The sequence below is a fragment of the Symphalangus syndactylus genome, chromosome X (genome assembly GCF_028878055.3).
Source record: "Symphalangus syndactylus isolate Jambi chromosome X, NHGRI_mSymSyn1-v2.1_pri, whole genome shotgun sequence".
NCBI lineage: Eukaryota > Metazoa > Chordata > Mammalia > Primates > Hylobatidae > Symphalangus > Symphalangus syndactylus.
In genome coordinates this window covers 61035673-61048960 of record NC_072447.2, presented here as the reverse complement: position 1 = coordinate 61048960, position 13288 = coordinate 61035673, and the positions used below count along the sequence as shown (strand labels likewise).

General features: G+C 45.3%; 1 protein-coding gene and 1 non-coding gene across 2 annotated transcripts in view; both read right to left on the bottom strand.

Annotated features, from left to right (window-relative positions):
• LOC129475042 (zinc finger protein 674-like) overlaps positions 1-13288 on the bottom strand; it is a 981285-nt gene that overhangs the window by 134408 nt on the left and 833589 nt on the right.
• On the bottom strand, positions 10605-10708 carry LOC129476611 (small nucleolar RNA U13). Its single transcript, XR_008655035.1, has one exon. It is a non-coding gene; the product is annotated as a small nucleolar RNA U13 (small nucleolar RNA).

Below are 13288 nucleotides of genomic sequence, written 5' to 3'. Positions count from 1 at the left end.
TCATCCCTGAGGCACAAAAACTCACATTCTACGAACCCCTTCAGGTATTTTCTTCTCACAGTCTACAAGATATGTTCAGTCATAAGGCGCTCACCTCAGTTTCATCCTCTCACTTGCAAGCCCTACATTCAACTCTCCTTCGACCCTCTATCTCTCTTCATAAATGCTTCCCCACCCCCAATCCCACCACTCTTTTACCTTCAAAATCAAGTTTGGAACCCGACCAACACTCATGCTCTAATCTAATTGAAAGTTCGCTCGCCGTGTTTCACCACCTTACTTCCACTCACATAAAGGGAGCCCCAGATTGGTTTATAGATGGCAGTGCATCAAAAAACCCTTCCCTCCAAGCAGGATATGCCATCATTGAGGAATATCATAATAATACCCACTCTTTCCCACCTAGAAGCATCGTAAAGGCTGCCTCTTTGCCTTTGGGCACATCCTCCCAGCAAGCAGAATTAATTGCCCTAATAAAAGAATTAACCCTAGCAAAGAGCATACGAGTTAATATATACACTGATTCTAAATATGCCTATAACATCATCCATTCCAATGTCCAAATCTGGAGCGAGTAGAGCTATCTCATGGCTAAAGAAACTCCGATAATTCGTGAAAAACCAATCCATCATTTGCTAAAGGCAGCTTTACTCCCAGAAAAGTTTGCAGTTATCCATTGCAAAGGACATCAATCAAATAACAGCCACATTTCTTTAGGAAACTGTAAAGCTGATTGTTGGGCAAAACAAGCCTCAATCTATCATCCAATTCCCCAATACCTATGTCCCCTCATACAACATATCCCCTCCCTTTATGCGAAACACCAAACACAACAACTAATCACAGTGGGGCACAATTCAAAACCCCATACTGGTTCATAGAAAACAAATTAGTCCTACCTGACCCCGAAAAAACAACTCTTTTACGGGACATTCACAACCTCTTCCACACTAGCCATTCACCTCTACAACATTTCTTAAGTTCCCATATACACATAGCCCCAGATATAAAGGAACAGTTAAAAGTCATTTCCCATCAATGCTCTATTTGCCAGAAAACTTCACCCCACTCCAACACTAAACCCCCTTCTTTCCCATCCCATCTGGCCAGGGGACACCTTCTAGGACAGGATTGGCAAATTAATTTTACCTATATGCCCCCAGTAAAAAAGGTTAAATTTCTTTTAGTTCTGGTTGATACCTTTTCGGGATGGGTCGCGGCTTTTCCCACAACCAACAAACGAGCTTCTACTGTCACCTCCAAATTAATAACAGAAATCAAACCCAGGTTCTGGGTGCCTTGTTCTTTTCAATTTGACAATGGTCCTGAATTCATTTCTCAAATTACTCAAACACTTGTACAAGCTCTACATATCACCTGGAAGCTACACATCCCCTATAGACTTCAATCTTCAGGAAAGGTTGAAAAAATGAATGGCATCCAAAAAACACCTCACCAGGTACTCGCTCCAAACACATAAAGACTGGGTCACACTTTTACCTTTGGCCCTTCTAAAAATTCAGGTGCTCCCATGTAAACCCTTAATGCTCAGCCCCTTTAAACTCATGTATGGGGAACCACTCGCCCATTTTGTTCCACCTCAGGGTCAAGCACCACCTCTACCAACTCCTCTTGCTTGCCCTCTTCTGCATACCATCCACCATTTCATTTGGGAATATGCTGACAAATACCTGCCACAACCCGTTGCCAACTCCTCTAATCCCTTCCTACAGCCAGAAAACTGGGTTCTCATAAAAAATCCCAGTCCTACCCCCAAATCCCCCCTTACGTCTAAATGGAAGGGACCTCACCAGATCATCCTTACCACACCTACGGCAGCAAAACTCCAGGGACTCCCTAACTGGATTCATTATACTTCTCTCAAAATAAAAATAAAAATAAAAATAAACTTCCCTTCACCACATGCTCAAACAACTGAATCTAAAACTCCTTCAGCCTTTTCTTGTGTCTCCACAGGACCCACTTCCCTTTGCCTCACCTGAATCCCAGAGGAAAAAAAGGAAAACTCCACATAAGCCGCTTATGTCTCTTTCTCTTCCAAACTTTCATCGCTTCCTAATCTGCCTTGCTACAGACCTTCAGTGGTACCCTTACGAAGCTCCCATTGCACATCCTGATCAGCTCCTTACTATTTTATGGGACCTATGGCTTCAAGGAACTTTCCAGGACTTTACTCCTACCCAAATAACCTTTTTCTCTTTTTGCTTGCTTCTTTTAATATAAATTCCCTAAGTACATCAATCTCACCAATACAACCACTCCTCACTGCCCTCAAGTTTGAACACTCTATAAACCTTACACGATCCCTCTTACTGCCAGCTAACTCTTCCCTTGCTTCGGAATGCTGGATGTGTTTATCACTGTCTTCCTCAGCTTACTCAGCCCTTCCTGCACCCCTTCATGACCTTTTAACTGGAAATATAACCCTAATTTATAAACTCCAAATAGGAGCTTCCCTTTTTAAAAAAGTTGACACTCTAATCGGTGATTATCCCACTTCCAGGGCCAATGAGGCTAACAAATTATTTCAAACCTATTACAACTCCCTACAATGCCTTAAGCCCCAAGGCCCTCCCATTGAAGGGCCTATAACTAAACACACTCCCCTTTTTCAACAAGCCTCACTTTACTTTTCGGCCTCTAAGGGAAATATCCCTGTAGGGTTATTAACACTTAACCAATGCAACCGCACTATCATTGTTAAACACCCCTCTGACCACCAAACTAATCAAATTAACTACCAAGTGTCACTTGAAGCAAATGGGAACATTTCTGCAACCGGCTTGTTTTACGGCCTCTCCCTTAACCAATGCCTCCGGCCTAACCTGTGCTGTCTCTAATGCCCACCTTTTTCCATGGCTCAGTATTAATGGCGCAATATCCGACCTCATTAAATGTGTAAAAAGTAACTCTTCCTATATCTCTACTATAGTAGGCGCCTCCCTGGCCTCCTCTTTGTCAGTCTGGAGTAATAAACCACAGGAAAAAATAAACAAAAAAACAAACAAAAAACACCCCATCTTTAATTCACTTGTTCTCTTTCCATATTTCTGCCTGTGTTTACAGCAAAGTCTTGTTCTTTTTGTGTGGCAGCAACACCAATCTTTGTCTCCCCACCAGTTGGACCGGAACCTGTACCCTAGTTTATCTATCTCCCTCCATCGGACTAGTTCCTCCTAATCAGCCTTTGCCCATCCCATCCGTCCAATACGTTAGAAAAAGATGGGCCATCCACATCATTCCTTTAACGGCCACCTTAGGTATAACCTCTGGACTTGGATTGGGAGCAAGCAGATTAGCCACCTCCTTAACATACTTTAAGGCTCTTTCAACAAAACTACAGGGCTCTTTAGAAGATATAACCCGAAGCTTTATAAGAGTCCATGACCAACTAGACTCCTTGGCTGGAGTAGTCCTCCAAAACAGATGGGGACTAAATCTTTTAAAGGCTGAAAAAGGGGGCCTCTGCCTCTCATTAGGTAAGAAATGTTGTTTCTATCTCAACCAGTCGGGCCTAGTAAGAAATGCTGCCGAAAAACTAAAAAGAAGGGCTAAAAAGCTAAGGGAATACCAAAACAACCAAATAAATTCTTGGTTTAAAAACAAAATCATAGCATGAGTCATCCCATTCCTGGGTCCTCTCCTAGTAATATGCCTAGGACTAATGTTTTTATTCTGCCTAATTAACCTTTTCAAAAATTTTTAACTGACAGAATCATGGCCATTTTGCAACCACCCAAAAACATTTACAGATGGTGTTACTCCTGCAGTCAATCCGAGACCAAGAAACTCTCCGCCCCACCTCAGCAGGAAGTAGCCAGAAAGAACACGTCGCCCCCTCATCCTTTTATAACTATAGGGTCTGCAATGACAGAGCAGGAGCACCGTCATCTTGGACAAATACCGCCACTTTCATTTCCAGCTCCCTTTCTAGCCTCATGCATTTCAAGGAAATCACTTCTCTTCTAACTACAAGCAGCCAGAAAAGAACAGACAGTAAAACACAGATAAGACAGCTCAGGCACAGAGGAAGGCAGGGAAAAAGTCTCTTGGGTAACTGCCAAACTTCACCCCCATACAATGGGGCCCCAGTAAAACAGTGGGCCTTAATAAGCACATTCCTTTCCCTTCAGGTGCACTAAGATAAGGAAGCTAAAGGCAGACTCAGGGCGGCAGGGAGCGGGGGTATGCCTGCAGCTGCAGGAAGATGTATGTGAACAGACACAAAACTCTCCCTCCCAGATAAGCACAACAAAGAGACACAGAAGCAGTCCAAGCCTCTGATAAACTCTCCCACCCTGAACCCTTAAAAATTCTTAGTCTGTAAGAGAGTACAGCTTCTAATCTAACTCAGAAGGGTCAGAAGTCCCTCCCAGGTTTAAAATAAATCTGTTGACTGTCAAGCCACCCTTCGTGTTTCTCTCCTCTTTCTTTAATTCTTACAGAGGCTGCAGTGAGCTATCATACCACTGCACTCCAGCCTGGGTGACAGACCAAGACCCTGTCTCAAAAAAAAAAAAAAAAAAAAGCCCTGGCAAGGTGGCTCATGCCTGTAATCCCAGCACTTTGGGAGGCCGAGAAGGGTAGATCATTTGAGGTGAGGAGTTCAAGACCAGCCTGCCCAACATGGTGAAAACCCATCTCTACTAAAAATACAAAAATGGGCTGGGCGCAGCGGCTCATGCCTGTAATCCCAGCACTTTGGGAGGCCGAGGTGCATGGATCACCTGAGGTCAAGAGTTCTCAACCAGCCTGGTCAACATGGTGCAACCCCGTCTCTACTAAAAATACAAAAAATTAGCTGGGCATGGTGGCAGATGCCTGTAATCCTAGCTACTCGGGAGTCTGAGGCAGGAGAATCACTTGAACCCGGGAGGCGGAGGTTGCAGTGAGCCGAGATTGCACCATTGCACTCCAGCCTGGGCAACAAGAGCAAAACTCCGTCTCAAAAAAAAAAAAAAAAAAAAATTAGCTGGGCCTGGTGGTGGGTGCCTGTAGTTGCAGCTATTTGGGAGGCACAGGCAGGAGAATCACTGGAACCGAGGAGACAGAGGCTGCAGTGAGCCAAGATTGCACCACTGCACTCCAGCCTGGGCGACAGAGTGAGACTCCACCCCCCACCCGCCCCCACCCTCAAAAAAAAAAAAAAAAAAACAGCGTCTTAAACTCTAGCTACACTTCATGCCCCAATAGGGGACTTCTTACATGGACATCAGGCCTACACTTGCTTGCGCACACAGACCAGACTAAGCTCTCCAACATGAATGGTGAGGAGCAGTCATATTGCCCTGGATTTCCTGCTGGCGGCCAGGGCTGGCTGTGTGCAGTTGCCAACACCTCTTGCTGCACCTGGATTAATGACCGATTTAGCTGGCTTGGCTTTGACCAGCAGCCTGACTGTGGTCTGTTCTCCAGGTCGGTCTGATCATTCTACTTGATCATAGCCACAGTTATTCTCATCTGATGTCACTTAACACCAATAGAAAGGATTTCAGCCATGCCACTGTCACAGTACAATTAATTGGGGCATCTGATAGGGTGGCCTGTGCTTTTTTTTTTTTTTTTTAGAGAGTCTTGCTCTGTCGTCCAGGCTGGAGTGCAGTCACACCATCTCGGCTCACTGCAACCTCCGCCTCCTGGGTTCAAGTGATTCTCCTGCCTCAGCCACCCAAGTAGCTGGGACTACAGGTGTGCACCACCATGCCTGCTGATTTTTGTATTTTTGGGGTGTGTGTGTGTGTGTTTTGAGACGGAGTTTTGTTCTTGTTGCCCAGGCTGGAGTGCCATGGCGCAATCTCGGCTCACTGCAACTTCTGCCTCCCGGGTTCAAGCAATTCTCCTGTCTCAGCCTCCCAAGTAGCTGGGATTACAGGCGTCTGCTACCATGCCTGGCTAATTTTTTGTATTTTTAGTAGAGATGGAGTTTCATCATGTTGGCCAGGCTGGTCTCAAACTGCTGAGCTCAGGTGATCTACCCACCTTGGCCTCTCAAAGTGCTGGGATTACAGGTGTGAGCCACTGCACCTGACCTGGCCTGTGCTTCTTGAAAACAAATTCTTAGCTGGTTACACAAAAGGCCAGGCAGTGCAGTTGTAGGGACCAGCTCTGCCACGATGCCATGAAGACCTTGCATATCTCCACGTGGGCGAAGGCAAAGGCTTACCTGAAGTCTGACTTGAGTCTTGGCAGAACGTCCTGTGATTTTTTTCCTGGAACTGGGCAAGACAAGCAGCCTGGTGAGGAGCCACCATGAGGCAGTTTCTCATTGGCCTCCCTGGCTCTGGTGTGGTATTGGGCTTTCTACCTTGCCCAGACTTAATTTCCAGCTGCAGGCTTCTGTGTAAGTCTATTACAAAACTGCTTGTGGTCCTTTTTGAGTTGGCCCTTCAATGTCACCTGGCCCCTCTGGTTCAGTGTCATCCTGTGGGACTAAGGATGTTGGAGCTGACACCATGATGGTCTTACTGTCTCTTTAAGCAATAAACTGTCTGAATGCAGTTGGGCTCACCATTTCTTTAGCGGCTGAATCCGTGGACACGTGACAAGCCAGCCTAGCAACCGCCTCCGCACCGTTGCTTAGGAACTGCTTGACCACTTGACACAAATGTGCAGAAATGCAAGGGAGGATATGCTCTCGCACACTTCGGCATTTTGATGAAATATCTTTCTAATGTCACCTTACCTTACAATTTCCCACAGCAGCTTCCTGGGTCACATTGCCCTAATACATCAATATCCGTGAGCACTATGGAACCCTGCACCATATTAGGACTGGAAACCCACTGGGAGCTTGGATGTGGGGTGTTACTTAAGATATTCTAAAAAGGAAGACAAGAAACCATAACTGTACTTTTACTAGAAAAAAACTGCAATGCAAAGAAATCACTGCATCAGTGTAACCTAAGAATGCAGATCACAAACTTCACAGTAAAAAGGGTATTTGGAGATTAGTTAAGCCCAAAACCAAACTAAACCAAATGGGTCCATAGTCTTGTGTCTGTCATACAGGTCAGGAAATGGAAACACCAAACTGTAAAGTAACTTATCCAATATCTCACTTGTGCAGTTGAGACTGACAGTTTCCCTTTCTTCCACCAAAAATTGATCTCCTTACACAAGCTGTGTAAGGGGCTGTGAGCAAACACGTACACCTACAACAAAGAATATGCTCTCAGTCTTTAGTTTGCAATTCTCTTCCCCTTTGAAAAGTTAAGACAGCCTGTAATCTCAACACTTTGGGAGACCTAGGCGGGCAGATCGCTTGAGGCCAGGAGTTCGAGACCAGCCTGGACAACATAGTGAAAGCCTCTCTCTACAAAAAGTACAAAAAAAAAATTAGCTGGGTATGGTGGCACGTGACTGTGGTCTTAGCAACTTGGGAGGCTGAGCTGGGAGGATCACTTAAGCCAGGGAGGTTGAGGCTGCAGTGAGCCGATCACAGATCACATCACTGCACTCCAGCCTGGGCAACAGAGCAAGCTTCTGTCTCAAAAAGAAAGAAACAGACAGAGAGGGAAGGGAAGGGAAGGGAAGAGGAGGGCAGGGGAGGGGAGGGGAGGGGAGGGCAGGGGAGGGGAGGGGAGGAGGAAAGGAAGAAGGAAGGAAAGGAAGGAAGGAAGGGAGAAAGGATGGAGGAAGGAAAGAAGGAAGGAAGGAAGGAAAGAAAGAAAGAAAGAAAGAAAGAAAGAAAGAAAGAAAGAAAGAAAGAAAGAAAGAAAGAAAAGGGAAGGGAAGAAAGAAAAGTTAAAACATATTGTTGCATTAAGCAAAATCTTGAAGCAGACCAACAGATGAAATTTTTCACTCTTATAAAAAGTGTATGCCCTACATGTTGGCGCGTGCCTGTAGTCCCAGCTACTCGGGAGGTGGAGGCAGGAGAATCACTTGAACCTGGGAAGTGGAGGTTGCAGTGAGCTGAGATCACACCACTGCACTCCAGCCTGGGCGACAGAGCCAGACTGTTTCAAAACAAACAAACAAAAAAACACAACAACAACAACAAAAAGAAAACATATGCCCTAAAAATGTGACTATCTGGGGTGCTCTGGGAATGTGGCAAATGCTAGTCTATAGCACTGGTAGTTTCAGGGGTGCAATACTAGTGTGAAAGTGATAGTCTTTCTCTCGGTACTCACACGTGAAGGGCATCACTTGCTTGCGCGCCACTGTGCCAGTGTTTGTAATGATTTCGCCTCTATGGCTGGCCACCCTCTCACTCCTGATCTCTGTTCTGAGGCCATCACCCCACCCTTGCACGTTGCATATTCAGATGTCTATCTGGGTTTGTAGAGGGATATTAGTAAGATAATCAAAAGTTTATTTTATTTGCAGTTTTTGATTATACACATTAATCACACTTTTTGCACTACTTATAGTGAGTTATATAACAAACATAGTCTCAATATTCAAATAAGAAGCAAAATACTAGAAAGATCTTCCTTCTCTACCTGGCTTTTTTATTTCTTTTCTGAGTTGCAATGTGGCTGTTTGAAAATATCCTTAGAATAACTGAATCACTTTGATTAAATTACAGTGATAGCAACACGTTGATGTTTAACATGTTAACTTATATCTTTTTAAAGAAAATTAACTTTATTTCATAATTTATGTCCTTAAAAGAGAATGTTTGTGTAACCACAAAACGTTTTTCCAAGTTATTGGTTTTTGTTTGTTTGTTTTTGTTTGTTTTTTTCCTTTCTATACTGGGGTCAGTACTACAAAAACAAAAGTTACTGAATTTCAGCTGAATACTACTGTTTGGTGGAAGCTCTGGGCCTGAAATCTGCTCCTCTGTTGTCAAAAGATGTACTAGGCCAGGCACAGTGGCTCATGCCTGTAATCCCAGCTACCCAGGAGGCTGAGGCAGGAGGATCCCTTGAGCCCAGGAGTTTGAGGCTTCAGTGAGCTATGATTGCACCACTGCACTCCAGCCTGGATGACAGTGAGACTCTCTCTCTCCTTTTAAGAGACAAGGTCTCAATCTCTGGTCCGGGCTGGAGTGCAGTGATGCAATCATAGCTCACTGCAGGCTCGAACTCCTGGGTTCAAGTGATCCTCCCACCTCAGCCTCCCAAGTAGCTGAGACTGCAGGTGAGAGCCACCATACCTTCCCTGTAGAGACAGGGAACTCACTAAGTTGTGCAGGCTGGTCTCAAACTCCAGGCCTCAAGTCATCCTCCTGTCTTAGCCTCCCAAAATGTTGGAATTACAGGTGTAAGCTACCTTGCTTGGCTCCTGTCTCTTAAAAAAAAAAAAAAAAAAAAAAAAAAGATATACACCATGGAGGCTGGGGAAGGTACCATCTGTCTCATGCTGTGCCCATTAGTTCCATCAGAGATAAATAAATGCAGTTTTACTTATGTTTTAAAATGTGGTCCAGGAGTGATGGCTCACACCTGTAATCCCAGCACTCTGAGAGGCCGAGGCCAGTGGATCACCTGAGGTCAGGAGTTCGAGACCAGCCTGGCCAACATGGCGAAACCCTGTCTCTACTAAAAATACAAAAATTAGCTGGGCACGGTGGCGGCCGCCTGTAATCCCAGCTACTCAGGGGACTGAGGCAGGAGAATCACTTGAACCTGGGAGGTGGAGGTTGCAGTAAGCCGAGATCACGCCACTGCACTCCAGCCTAGGTGACAGAGTAAGACCCTGTCTCAAAAATAAATAGGCCAGGTGCAGTGGCTCACACTTGTAATTCCAGCACTTTGGGAGACAGAGGCGGGCGGATCACCAGGTCAGGAGATCAAGATCATCCTGGCTAACATGGTGAAACCCCGTCTCTACTAAAAATACAAAAAGTTAGCCAGGCGTGGTGGCAAGCGCCTTTAGTCCCAGCTACTCAGGAGGCTGAGGCAGGAGAATCGCTTGAACCCAGGAGGCAGAGGTTGCAGTGAGCCGAGATCACGCCACTGCACTCCAGCCTGGACGACAGAATGAGACTCTATCTCAAAAAATCAAATAAAAATAAATAAATAAATAAATAATAAATAAAATGTGCACCAATTTTAAGAAACATGTTAAGTAAATAATGTTCATTTGGAACATGGATATGGCAAAAGTGATGGTTGTATTTGAAGTACTGTCATATGCATATGTTTTATGTGTGTGTCATATGTAACATATATAATATGAAATACAAATATATTTTAATATATACCCTCCATGTTAAAACTTGGGAATTATGAAGAAAGTATCACAGTCTTTGGATTTCTTTTCTTTTCTGTTTTGTTTTGTTTTTTGATACAGGGTTCCACTCTGTCACTCAGGCTGGAGTGCAGTGGCACGATCTCGGCCCACAGCAACCTCCGCCTCCCAGGCTCAAACGATCCTCCCACCTCAGCGTTCCGCGAGTAACTGGGACTACAGGTGCCCGCCACCATGCATGGCTAATTTTTGTGTTTTTTTTTTGTAGAGACAGGATTTCACCACGTTGGCCAGGTTGGTCTCAAACTCCTGACCTCAAGTGATCTGCCCACCTTGGCCTCCCAAAGTGCTGGAATTACAGGCGTGGGCCACCGCTCCTGGCCGGATTTCTTTTTCTTTTCCTAAAATGACATTTAGAACCATAACCTTTTTTTCCCTCATGTCAGATAGGTAATGTGCCTGTGCTGTAACAAGGTTGGAGAGAGGCACGTCTCACACATGAGCATGAAAACTGAACCGCCATACTTATGAACCACAAAAGGGTGGGCAGCTACCATCTTTATGAAACAGTGTATTGCGGAGAAGTCAAAAGGAGAATTAGGCTATGAATTTATACATCACACACCAACTTCAGAGAATGGGCTTTTGCGGCCATGGCTGTGTTTTGAGCACCACCTGGTTAGCAAGCTGGAACTCAAACCAGTTCTCTGAACTCCAGTGTTAGAGTAGCTTACACGATGCTAGGTACTGAGAAAACCATACAGGATGAGAAAAACATATGGTAATGGTAACAGAAATTGATTCATTCCAGTGTTCACACAATGCAAACATGCCAAAGGAAGGACTCAGCCTGAACATATTTCCATTATGATGTAATTCTACAACTACAATCTAGTGTCTACACTTTTCTTTTCTTTTTCTTTTCTTTCTTTTTTTTTTTTTTTTGCGACGGAGTTTTGCTTTTGTTGCCCAGGCTGGAGTGCAATGGCGCGATCTCAGCTCACCACAACTTCTGCCTCCTGGGTTCAAGCAATTCTGAGGGATGCCTCAGCCTTCTGAGTAGCTGGGATTACAGGCATGCGCCACCACGCCCAGCTAAATTTGTATTTTAGTAGAGACAGGGTTTCTCCTTGTTGGTCAGGCTGGTCTCGAACTCCTGACCTCAGGTGATCCGCCTGCCCTGGCCTCCCAAAGTGCTGGATTACAGGCGTGAGCCACTGCACCCGGCCAGTGTCTACACTATTACAGGTGAGTAACAAAAACGAATATTATGGAACATTTCAATTCAGAATGTTGCCCTGTAGTGTTAAAAACGGAGTAGGGGGGAGATACATGTATTTACCAGGGAGGGTGAGTATTTATTTTATGGTGTTTAAAATGAAGCAATCCAGCCAGGGGCAGTGGCTCACACCTATAATCCTAGCACTTTGGGAGGCCAAGGCAAGAGGATGGCTCGAGCCCAGGAGTTCAAGACCAGCCTGGCCAACGTGGTGAAACCCTGTCTTGACAAAAAATACAAAAATCGGCCAGGTGTCGTGGGGTGCACCTGTAGTCCCTACTCAAGAGGCTGAGGCAGGAGAATTGCTTGAGCCTAGGAGGTTGAGGCTGCAGTGAGCCATGATCCCATCACTACACTCCAGCCTACGAGATAGAGAGCCTGTCTCAAAAAAAGTTATTTATGACCACCACAGTGGCTCACACCTGTAATTCCAGCACTTTGGGAGGTGGAGGCAGGTGGATCACTTGAGCTCAGGTGTTCGATACCAGCCTGGCCAGCATGGTGAAACCTCGTGTCTACTAAAAATACAAAAATTAGCCAGGCGATGTGGCACACGCCTGTAACCCCAGCTACTCGGGGGGCTGAGGCAAGAGAATCACTTGAACCCAGGAGCTGGAAGTTGCAGTGAGCTGAGATCACGCCACGGCACTCCAGTCTGGATGACAGAGCAAGACTCCGTCTCAAAAAAAAAAAAAAAAAGAGAGTCCCAATCCTGTTGTGTTGCCGGTGCCCACGTTCCAGCTTTTTAATAATCAACAAAGCCATTCTTTTTTTTTTTTTTTTTTTTTTTTTGAGATGTAATCTGTGTCACCCAGGCTGGAGTGCAGGGCTTGAGGGTTCCAGCAAACACCTCTGCCATCTGTCTGCCTGCTTTTTCTGTCACTTTTGAAATTCTGGTATCATGCCCATGGTCAAAGCAACTAACTTCTGTGGCTACTAGAACTTTCTTCTTCCTTTTTTTTGAGACGGTGTCTTGCTCTGTCACCCAGACTGGAGTACAATGGTGCGAATCTCTGCTCACTGCAACCTCTACCTCCCGGCTTCAAGTGATTCTCCTGCCTCAGTCTCCCAAGTAGCTGGGACTACAGGCGCATGCCACCATACCTGGCTAATGTTTTGTATTTTTGGTAGAGACGGAGTTTCACCATGTTGGCCAGGCTGGTCTCCAACTCCTGACCTCGGGTGATCTGCCTGCCTCAGCCTCCCAAAATGCTGGGATTACAAGCGTGAGCAACTGCGCCCTGCCTTCTTCCTGCTTTTCTCACTCTGCACTTCCTGCTGCTGTCGATGAAACTCAGCTTCTTATTCCCAGGCACTCTCAGAGTGAGGATCCATAGGAGGCTTTGATTCTCAGGACAGATAAACCCATCTTTCCTCTGGTTTTGACCTATTTTTCTGTGTCCTTGTTACTGTGGTCATACCCAGAGAAGTAACATTTTGTCTTGCATTTGCAAAAATCTCCACCTTTCCCCACAAAGGGATTTCAGCACAGTGGCTATTTTAACAGATACCGTGCAGCATTTTAACAGATATCGTGCAGCACGTACCACACATTCCCTTCCTGAGTCCTTGAAAGTAATTTTCAGCTTTTGATTGTTTATATTGTTCTTCCCAGCTACATTTTTGGGAAGTCCAGCAGAATAACTTGCTACTCTTTTAAAGTTTCTAATGATAAAACGAAACAAAACATCCCCTTTATATCATCACCCACAAAGCCCTAATGCGTGCAGCAAAGATTGTGAAATGGCCAAGGAACAGTTTGTGAGACAGAAAGGATGGCTTTGTTGGCTAGGCATGATGGCTCACGCCTATAATCCCAGCACTTTGGGAGATCGAGGTGAGTGG